Here is an 11,508-nt window from a genome sequence, read left to right on the forward strand (position 1 = left end):
AACCAGGCTTGCTACGGGAACAGCCCAAGCTCCACTGAGCCGCCCAGGGGCAGGAGGAAAACGCAGCTGCATTTTTGCCACATGTCTTACTGAACCTGTTGTCCTCTCCCTGGATGGCATTTAGGGTCATAAAAATCTTGTGTCATATCTTGGTTCTGCCACTCTCTTGCTTGTTGAAGGACCCTGTGCAAAAGATTTCATCTCTCAGAGCCTCAGTATCCTCATCTGTACAATGGGCAGCCCTCCTCCCCTACAGGGCGGCTGTGAGGATGGCAGGTGTGTCACAGCGCCCAGCGCAAGACCTCACACTTGACAGGCACCCATCAAACTCTGATGTCCCCCATTTCACGGCTGCCCGATCCAGTCAATCATTTGGGATGTGTTTTAACTGAGACTGGCAGGGCCTAGAATACCCTCCCCCGCATCTTCCTCTGCAGGCCCCAGAACAAGCCCCCATACACGTGACGCGTTAAAGATTTTACCATTAATCACTATAGGGAAACAGAAGTGGACAGCATCTCTGAGCCATTGTTCAAGCTGTTCCCTCTTCTTGGAATGCCCTTCCCTGCTCAACTCACTGGTGAACTACTTGTCCTTCAAGATCCAGCTGCAGTATCACCTCCTCTCTGGGGCTTTTCCTGCTGCCCCCCACCCCCAGGCAGACAAACTCCTCCTCCTCCCCTGTGTCCTTGCAGCCATGACCTGTGAGGGGAGGGAAACACCGCAGACATATCCTGGCTCACCTTGGTCAGAGATGCACAGAGGGTTGCCACAGAGGGTGCACCTTTGGGTCCAGCTCTCCTGCTGCCTCCCCCACGGGCCAGAGACCCCTGGAAGGGAATAGGATCTCATGATCTCAGAGGTGGGAACTCAGCCCTTTGGACTCCCCTGGGTCATGTTAAAAATTAATCTGCAAGTGCCTGGTGCTACCCGGAGTAGGCCACTGCGCAGAGAGTTCCAGAAGAAGTTGTTTCTCCCCTACCAGCTCTGCCCTCACTCCTCTGTCCCTGGGCTCTGAGTAGGGAAAGGACTGGCCTGGGAGCTCCCCTGGGATGTTTGGAGCATGGGAACTACTGTTAGGTTAACTAAGGTGATTAGGTTGGTTTCAAACTCATTAGAAGGGCTGAGAAGCAGACTCTATTCCAGGAATAATCCCCAAACCTCATTGCAAAACTAGCCTTTCAGGGGCGCTTCTGCCACCACTGCCACCACTGCTGACTCAAGAATCTCACTGCCCTAGTCACAGTCAGGAAAGCTGCCAAGGTGGGAAGCAGCTGACACTCCTGTTAGCACCAAGAAGGTGGGAACTGGACTGGCCCTAGGGCTTCCTCCACACCTGCCTCAGAAGAACTGAAATGCCTCCACTTCAGTACCTCCAGAAGAGCCATGTGTCTACCTCCTCCCAGTGCTCAATTCTACTTTCCATTTCTGGTTTGTTTGCATCTTCCTGGCAGAAGCCAGGTGACATATGGAAATCCTAGCTGCAAGAGAGCCTGGTAATGTCTTCTCTAGCCTTCCAGCCTCTACAGTAGAAGTCATTATGAAGAGATGCTGAGTAGGGTCGGTCTTCAGTATTTGCCACAGTTCACTCCTTAGTTCCTCAACATCCATTTCCACCCTACTTTCCATTCTGAAACGTCCATAAAACAACCACAACATGTTACTGCCCAAATTAATGCAAAGGTATCTCAAAAAAGAACATTCTTATCCTTTCCTTAGGAAAAAAAAAAAAATCCAAAGCCCCAGCAGTAACTGCACCCAGCTCCCACTCCGGGGAGCTTGAGTATGTTCACTTCTCTAACCTCAGTCCCACAATATTCCATATTCTATAATCTATGCACTAAACTGTACAGTTTACCACCAACATTTGACCCTATACAAAATGGTAGAAGAAGAAAGAGAGACAATTAGCACCATCACTAAATATATGCATGGCATAGCAAGGAAGGAAGAATATATAGATAAGTGATATAATTCTCATTTCTGTTACTGGTCATGAGGCATTTATAACATCCTTCCTCTACTATCCATTCCATTTTTCCTTTGCCTTCAGCAAGCACTTCATGTGGTCAAAGGTTTTTACCTGGTGGAATCACCTGAGCTTCATTCAGGAGGAATCATCCAGGGCATGAAGAGTCTGAAACTGCCAGATGTCAGTCTCAATTTCCAAATCAATGGGACCTCGGTGGTGCTCTGGTGGAAACATTCTTCCTTTGCATACCAAGACCTCTAAACTAGCAGAGCCCAAGGCCTTGGGAAAAGGGAGCAAAAAATTTTTAAGTGATCCAGCCTAAGATTCCATGACCCATGGATTCTGGAAAAGAGAGAAACATCAACTTGCATTGGTTGCTGAATCAGAGCATATGCCAACTTGGGCCAGCACTTAAGATTTGTACAAAGTTGTCTTCTAGCCAATACTAACCAAGTACCAGTAGGCCATGTCACCAACCCATAAAGCCAGATGATTCTGATGATAAGAGTTTGTGGCAACAACTGTGAATCTCATACTCATCTGCCAATTTCTTTACTTCTTTTGCTGAAAAACGTCTCTGGTCAACAGCAATGCTATTTGGCCTACCATGATTATGAATAAGACATCAGTAAATCCACTAATGATGTTGCTGGCAGAAGCATGGCCAGCAGAGAATGCAAAACCATAGCTAGAATAAATGTCTATTCCAGTGAGGGCAAATCTATGCCACTTGCACAATGAAAGGAATCCAATGTAACCAACCTGCCACCAGATGGCAGGCCAGTCCTCTATGGGTCAGGTACCATACTGAAGGTTCAGAGCCACTGCTGTTGACAGTTGGACACACCTGTGGTCGGGAGACTAAAGCAGAGACTGCTAAAGTCCACCATGCTCTTCTTCCTTAATAAAATAACCCTGATGTTATTCAGGTCATCAATGTACCCAACCAAAAAAAGCGTTTCCCAGTATCCTTTGCTACTATTAATGAGACCAGATAACTAAGTTATGGCTAATGAAGTGTAAGTGGAGGTGCACCCTTTTTATTCTTCCACCATTCTTCCTTCCTGCTGCTTGGAATGAGTTTGTGAAGGCTAAAGCTCCAGCAGCAATCTTGAATCTTAGGATAAACTTGAAGATGGAAGCTACAACTAAGAAGGTGGAAAATGGATCCCTGATGACTATGGAGTCCTAGACTAAAAGAGAGATAAAATTGTATCTTAATTAAACCATTATTATTTGGAGTTTTCTATAGTATAAGTCAAACTTCATTCTAGTTGATATTTTTAGTAACTAAGATGGCAGGGCCACTCTTATGCAACATAGTTTTGGAAGTCCTAGCCACAGCAATCAGAGAAGAAAAAGAAATAAAAAGAATACAAATGGGAAAAAAAGAAGTAAAACTGTCACTGTTTCCAGATGACATGATACTATACATAGAAAATCCTAAAGGTGCCACCAGAAAACTACTAGAACTAATCAATGAATTGGTAAGGTTGCAGGATACAAAATTAATGCACAGAAATCTCTTGCATTCCTATACACCAACAACAAAAAATCAGAAAGAGAAATGAAGGAAACACTCCCATTTACCATTTCAACAAAAAGAATAAAATACCTAGGAATAAACCTGCTTAAGGAGACGAAAGACATGTGCTCAGAAAACTATAAAATACTGATGAAAGAAATAAAAAATGACATAAACAGATGGAGAAATATACCATACTCTTGGATTGGAAGAATCAATATTGTGAAAATGACTATACTACACAAAACAATCTGCAGATTCAATGCAATCTCTATCAAACTACCAATGGCATTATTCACAGAATTAGAACAAAAAATTTTACAATTCGTACGGAAACACAAAAGACCTCGAATAGCCAAAGCAATCTTGAGAAAGAAAAATGGAGTTGGAGGGATCAGGCTCCCCGACTTCAAACTATACCACAAAGCTACAGTAATCAAGACAGTATGGTACTGGCACAAAAACATAGATATAGATCAATGGTACAGGATAGAATGCTCAGAGATAAACCCACGCACATATGGGCACCTAATTTATGACAAAGGAGGCAAGAACATACAGTGGAGAAAAGACAGCCTCTTCAATAAGTGGTGCTGGGAAAACTGGACAGCTATGGGTAAAAGAATGAAATTAGAACACTCCCTAACACCATACACAAAAATAAACTCCAAATGGATTAAAGACTTAAATATAAGACCAGACACTATAAAACTTTTAGAGGAAAACATAGGAAAAACACTCTTTGACATAAACCACAGCAAGATCTTTTTTGACCCACCTCCTAGAGTAATGGAAATAAAAACAAAAATAAACAAATGGGACTTAATTAAACTTAAAAGCTTTTGCACACCAAAGGAAACCATAAACAAGACAAAAAGACAACCCTCAGAATGGGAGGAAATATTTGCAAATGAAACAACAGACAAAGGATTAATCTCCAAAATATACAAACAGCTCATGGAGCTCAATATCAAAAAGACAAACAATCCAGTTAAAAAATGGGCAGAAAGCCTAAACAGACATTTCACCAAGGAAGACATACAGATGAGCAAGAGGCACATGAAAAGATGTTCAACATCACTAATCATTAGAGAAATGCAAGTCAAAACTACAATGTGATATCACCTCATGCTGGTCAGAATGGCCATTATCAAGAAATCTAGGGGCTTCCCTGGTGGCGCAGTGGTTGAGAATCTGCCTGCTAATGCAGGGGACGTGGGTTTGAGCCCTGTTCTGGGAAGATCCCACATGCCGCGGAGCAACTAGGCCCGTGAGCCACAACTACTGAGCCTGCGCGTCTGGAGCCTGTGCTCCACAACAAGAGAGGCCACGGTAGTGAGAGGCCTGCGCACCGCGATGAAGAGTGGCCCCCGCTTGCCACAACTAGAGAAAGCCCTCTCATAAAAACGAAGACCCAACATAGCAATCAATCAATCAATCAATAAATCTTTAAAAAAAAAAAAGAAATCTAGAAACAATAAATGCTGGAAAGGGTGTGGTGAAAAGGGAACCCTCCTGCACTGTTGGTGGAAATTTAAATTGATACAACCACTATGGAAAACAGTTCCTTAAAGAACTATAAATAGAACTACCATATGGCCCAGCAATCCCACTACTGGGCATATACACTGAGAAAACCATAATTCAAAAAGAGATATGTACCACAATGTTCACTGCAGCACTATTTACTATAGCCAGGACATGGAACCAATCTAAATGTCCATCGACAGATGAATCGATAAAGAAGATGTGGCACATATATATGATGGGATATTCCTCAGCCATAAAAAGAAACGAAATTGAGTTATTTGTAGTGAGGTGGATGGACAAAGAGTCTGTCATACAGAGTGAAGTAAGTCAGAAAGAGAAAAACAAATACTGTATGCTAACACATATATATGGAATCTAAAAAAAAAAAAAATGGTACTGATAAACCTAGTTGCAGGGCAGGAATAAAGATGTAGACATAGAGGATGGACTTGAGGACACAGGGTGGGAGGGGGAAGCTGGGACGAAGTGAGAGTAGCATTGACATATATACACTACTGAATGTAAAATAGCTAGCTAGTGGGAAGCAGCAGCATAGCACAGGGAGATCAGCTCCATGCTTTGTGACCACCTAGAGGGGTGGGATAGGGAGAATGGGAGGGAGGCTCAAGAGGGAGGGGATATGGGGACATATGTATGCATGTGGCTGATTCACTCTGTTGTACAACAGAAACTAACACAGTATTGTGAAGCAATTATACTCCAATAAAGATCTATTTAAAAAAAAAAAGATGGCAGGGAAAATCTAAAATATAACGATAATTACAGCAAGTGTAAATGGATTGAAGTATCTGACCAAAAGACAGAGACTTTTAGAAGAAATATTTTTAAAGCCAATACTACGTCATTTATAACAGACTCACAGCAAAGGAAGAAAAGATTAAAAAACGAGGCAAGGGTTCTTACTGTAGGACCCATGGACTCCCACTGAGTCATTGGATAGAATTCAGGGAGTCCATGACCTTAGAAGGAAAAAAATATGCCTTTATTTTTACTAACTTCTAACTAAAGTTTAGCCTTCCCATCATTCATAAAGGTAGACAACAAATCACAGAAATATTACAGTACCTGTGACTTTGTCACCGATGTAAATCATAAATATTTTCACATCACTTTATTGCAGTATTCCAAAACACATTTTACTCCTATCATGACTTCAAAATCACAGTAGTTATTAGGCTTACTGTTAGAGCTTGTTATTTAATGCATTAATTTAAAAGTACACAAATACTTTAACTATTCTGATAACTGTATTTCAATACAACTGGCTTGCTTTATAATTCTAAGCATTTAAAACATTATTTTGAAAAGAGTTTTATTGGGGAGTTCCCTGGTGGCCTAATGGTTAGGATTCTGGGCTCTCACTACAGTGGCCCTAACCCTTTAAAAAAACACACACAACTAGTTTACTAAAACCAACTCAAGAAGCAATAGAAAACTCAAATAGCTCTATAATAGTTAAAGTAATTCAGTTGATAGTTTAATTTTTTTTTCTTAAAAGAAAACATGAGGTTCAGGATGGTCTTACGGAAAATTCTTCCAAAAAGTCAAATAGATTACTCCAACATTTTACAAATTCCTTCAGAGGCCAGATAAGAAACTTTTCAGTGGATATTGAAAACTTGATTATAAAATGCACAGAGAAGAGCAAAGGCTCAAGTGGCAGGCGGGCATGGGGGCAGGTGAGGGTATTTGGCCTCCAGAAATCAATACTTATTATAAAGTTATAATAAAGACAGGTATGGTATGGGTGTAGGAGTGAAAAAATTCACCAGTGGAACATAATAGAGTCCAAAACAAGTCCCACTCACATACAGAATTGAAATTTGACATGGTCATCATTGTGGATCTCTGGGGAAAGGACGGAGTATTCAGTTAGTGGTACTGGAATCACTGGATATCCATATGGGAAAAAGTTAAACTGGACCTCTACCTCACACCAGAATTAATAAAAATTTTAATTGCAGATGAATGAAAAACTTAAAAGTGAAAAGTAAAATTTTAAAACTTTTCAGACAACATCCTCGTACAAATCCCTTTATGGATATATGTAATAGTGTCTCTGTTTACCTAGGGTTGGGATCAGCGAATCTCAAGGTAAACACATACATAATTTCATTAAGTCCTGCTAGACTGCTCTCCAGAAAACTGTGCTAGTTTGAAATCCCAGCAGGAGTACAGAAGTTTCCAGTGTCCCCTCATCTTTGCCAACACTTATCCTCCTCTTACTTTTTTTTCTCTTTGCTGCTTTGATAGATATAAAGTAACATCTCATTGTCTTAATTTCATTTCTGTGACTATAAGAAGGTTGAGCAAATACTTCCTGGCCATTTGCATTTCCCCTTCTGTAAACTGCCTACTCATATCCTTTGTCCATCTTTCTACAGAGTTTCCTGTCTTTTTCTTGTTAATTTGCCATGAGTTTGTTACATAGTGACTATGTTACCCATTTGCTATTATCTAGCCATGAAAAAGATAGTTTTTTCCCCCAGTTTTTCAACCTTCTGATAGCTTTGTCTATGAAGTCCTCAATTGAACACAACTCCTTAATTTCTATGTGGCCAAGTTTGAAATCTTGAAAACTTGTAGAGTTCTTTTCACCCCATTTCTTCTGTAAAATTGTTCAAGTCTCTGCCTATTATCCTTCTGAGGTGTTTGTCTTTTTCTTACTGATTTTAGGGATTCTTGATAAATTATTGATCCTAATCCTTCTAAAGGTGTTAATTCCCTGACATTTCTGGCCTTCCTTCAGTATGGGCTGAGCCTAGGGTATGCTTTAGGTAGAAGCCAGGATCTATCCACTAAAACTGGAGGTGACCTCTGAGGTGGCTGAGGGTACAGGTAGGTGAAGCACTGACAGCATTTGCTATATCCACTTATTAGTTTCCTAGGGCCGCCATAACAAAGTACCAGAAACTAGATGGCTTAAAACAATAGAAATGTATTCTTTCACAGTTCTGGAGGCTAGAAATCTAAAATCAAGGTGTCAGCAGTGTTGGTTCCTTCTGAGGGCTAGGAGGAAGAATCTGTTCCATGCCTCCCTCCTACCTTCTGGTGATGGCCAGCAATCCTTGGCTTGTAGATGCATTACTCCAATCTCTGTCTCCATCCATACATAGTATTCTCCCTATGTCTCTGTATCTTCACATGATCATCTTCTTATAACAATACCAGTCATTTTGGATTAGGGGCCCACTCTACTCCAGTATGGCCTTATCTTAACTAATTATATCTCCAATGACTATTTCCAAACAAGGTCATATTCAGAGGTACTGAGGGTTAGGACTTCAGCATTTCTTTGCGGGGGGGCGGGGGGGACATAATTCACCCCATAACACCCACCTTGTCCACTATGAATAACCACCCATCATTTAAGACTCCTCTTAACCTCATGTCATCTGGGACTCTTTTTCCAATCCACCTACCCACCACTCCCTCCAGACAATTAGTTATTCAGTATTGCCATGGGACCCAGTACTTAATCATGTCTTAAGTGCTTTATATCTGTCTATTGGTTTGTCTGTCTCCTTCACTAGAGTGTGATATTCTCAAAGGCAGATACTAAGTCTCATTCACCTGATTCCTTAGTGTCCTGCACAGGGCTTGGCACACAGTATTCATTATAATATGAGCTAATACTTTTTGAACACTTATCATATGCCAGTAACTATGCTAAGAGCTGCACCTATATTATCTCACTTGATTTTGACAACAATCCTAGGAGGTAGTAGGTTAGTCTAGATGCCACCAGGTTGGCAAACAAAACTCGAACAAGTTTAAGAAAGAAGTGAGTTTATTGGCTCAATTAAAGGAAAGTCTAGAAGTGTGCCTTCAGGCAGGGCTGGATCCAGAAGCTCAAAGAGAAATCAGGGTTCTTTCCCTTCATCTCTCAGTTCTGCTTCTCTTCACCTGGCTTCACTTCACAAGCAGGCTCTCTCTACCCAGAGGGCAAAGTAGCTGTCAGCAATAGTCACATCCTCCTAGTTTAGCAATGACTGTGGGAGAAACCAGCATTCCCACTGACTCAGCAGAAAAGTGAGGTCTCTGACTGGCCATCTTGTGTCAACTGCCTCTACCTACCAGGGAGTGGGAGCGCAGTGACTGACAGCTCACCAGGAGGTCTCCCCTTAAAGAACCAAAATAAAAGAAATGGGAAAGCTTCCTGGGCAGAATCTGACTCTGGTCACCATGCTTCACCATAGGTGAGTAGCAGTGCTGTCCCACTGTGTTAACGAGGAAAGGGGGAACAGAGTAATGAGCTAACTTGCCTAGGTATACAGTTGGTAACAAGAGGCAGAGGAGGATTTAAACTGATTGGTCTGATGCCAAAACCTGCACCCCTTGCATGTCCATTAAACCAGCTCCCGATGAGTTCTGGGATGGATGAGAGCCCAGCAAATTCAGATTTGAGATCCACTTCTGATCTCCAGGAGCTCAAGTGTCCTCATCAGTAAAACATGAGCAATATTGACATTATCTACCTTGTGGTGAATATTATATGAAATAAAGCAAATCATGCATTTAGCATAGGCCCTAGCACACACATGGAAAGAGCAAAATAAGAGTTAGCTATGGGGACTTCCCTGGTGGCGCAGTGGTTAAGAATCCCCCTGCCAATGCAGGGGACACGGGTCTAGGAAGATCCCACATGCCACGGAGCAACTAAGCCCGTGCGCCACAACTACTGAAGCCCACGCGCCTAGAGCCCGTGCTCCACAACAAGAGAAGCCATCGTAGTGAGAAGCCCGTGCACCGCTACGAAGAGTAGCCCCTGCTCGCTGCAACTAGAGGAAGCTGGCATGCAGCAATGAAGACCCAACGCAGCCAAAAATAAGTAAATAAATAAATTTATTTTTAAAAAAAGAGTTAGCTATGATCATGAGTAACTGCTTATTGAATAAATAAGTGAGTAAATGGTATTTGAGCTCTAACGTGGGGACTCTGGGTGGTTTTTCTCACTGAGCAAAGGCCTGGGGGCGGAGGTTGGAGAGGGTTTGGAGACCTTGATAATCTCCATTGCCACTCAAAACATCTTCTTCAATATTCCTATTCTTTGATCTGGGCAATTAAGTTTTCTTAATTTTATGTAAAGTGGAGATTAAAGCATGTTTAGAAAATGCCATTAATATTGTTCATCTTGGGAATTCCCTGGTGGTCCAGTGGTTGGGACTCGGAGCTTTCACTGCCGGGGCCCCAGGTTCGATCCCTGGTTGGGGAACTAAGATCCTGCAAGCCAAAAAAAAAATGTTTTTATATACGTATTTATCTATAGTTGATCTATAACTTAGCTCTAAACAAGTTTCCAGGCCTACTCTCTCCTTCTATCCAGATGGCCACCCCAAGCCCCCTCTATAAGGAATTCCAGAGCTACCGCTGCCTCTCAAGCTCCACACAGCTGGCTTTGTAATGGTCACTGTCCCCCTTTATGACATGGGCAGGTAAAGAGCTTTGAAGGTGCCAAGGGCCATAAGTACCTGGAGGTCATCCATGTTCTCTTGGTACCGTGGAGACAAGGAGTCCAGCCCCTGGCCTGGGCAGGGCTGGGCTGAGCTGAGCTGGGGTGAGTCAAGACAGGGCAGGGGACAGATACAGGGCTGCTTAGTGAGGTCTCTTAACAGGCCTGGCAGGCCAGCAGGGCACGATAAGTCTTTTCCCAATTGTGATTCTACTTGGCTACCAAAAGCCTTAGAATTATTCCTATGTCAAGTGGGTGCACATGGTCCCAGGACATCCTTTGCTTTCTTTCCTCGAGCCTTGGGGGAAGGGCCTTTGGGGTGCCTGGGCTGTACAGGGGTAGAAGAGGCAGGAGAGCCCTCTCGCTGCTTTCTCCACCAGCCCTGCCTCAGATCCCAGAAACTGCTCTAGATACCGAAGGTATAAATCCAGGAGGAGAGTGCAACAGAGGGGGAGGGAACCAGCTGCTTCTCTGAGGGCCAAATGTGTGGAAAGGAGGTGTAGGGAATCTGAAGGAGGGAAGGGAGGGAAGGGGAAGAGGAAACTCTACAGCTGGGTGTTTGCCTGTGTCTCCACGTGGCTGAGAGCTCCAGGCTCAGGACACAGAGATGCTACACTGCAGAACCCAGAGATGTCAGCGTGCAGGGCATGGAGATGCTGCTTCATTTCCCACCTCCCCTCCCCTTCCCTTTCCCCACACCACCCATTTAAGCCCTAAGAGAAGCTGCAGATTCACGCCTGTTTGCTGGGGGTCTGGGGACATTTGGATGCCTCTGGATGCCCTAACTGGTATTCTGCCCTTCCTATATAATCTTGGCCAGGTCACTTAATGACAAAAACCCCATTTGCATGGAATCACAAAGGATGATCACATCATGACGTCATGGAATCCTCCAACCATGCTCACTGTAACAAATTATATCTCAGTCAATCCTCATTACAAACGCTACATGATACTGTTAGTGCACACATTTTACAGATGAGAAAACTGAGGCTTAGAGAGGTGGTG

Source organism: Balaenoptera ricei, chromosome 1, assembly GCF_028023285.1.
Source record: "Balaenoptera ricei isolate mBalRic1 chromosome 1, mBalRic1.hap2, whole genome shotgun sequence".
NCBI lineage: Eukaryota > Metazoa > Chordata > Mammalia > Artiodactyla > Balaenopteridae > Balaenoptera > Balaenoptera ricei.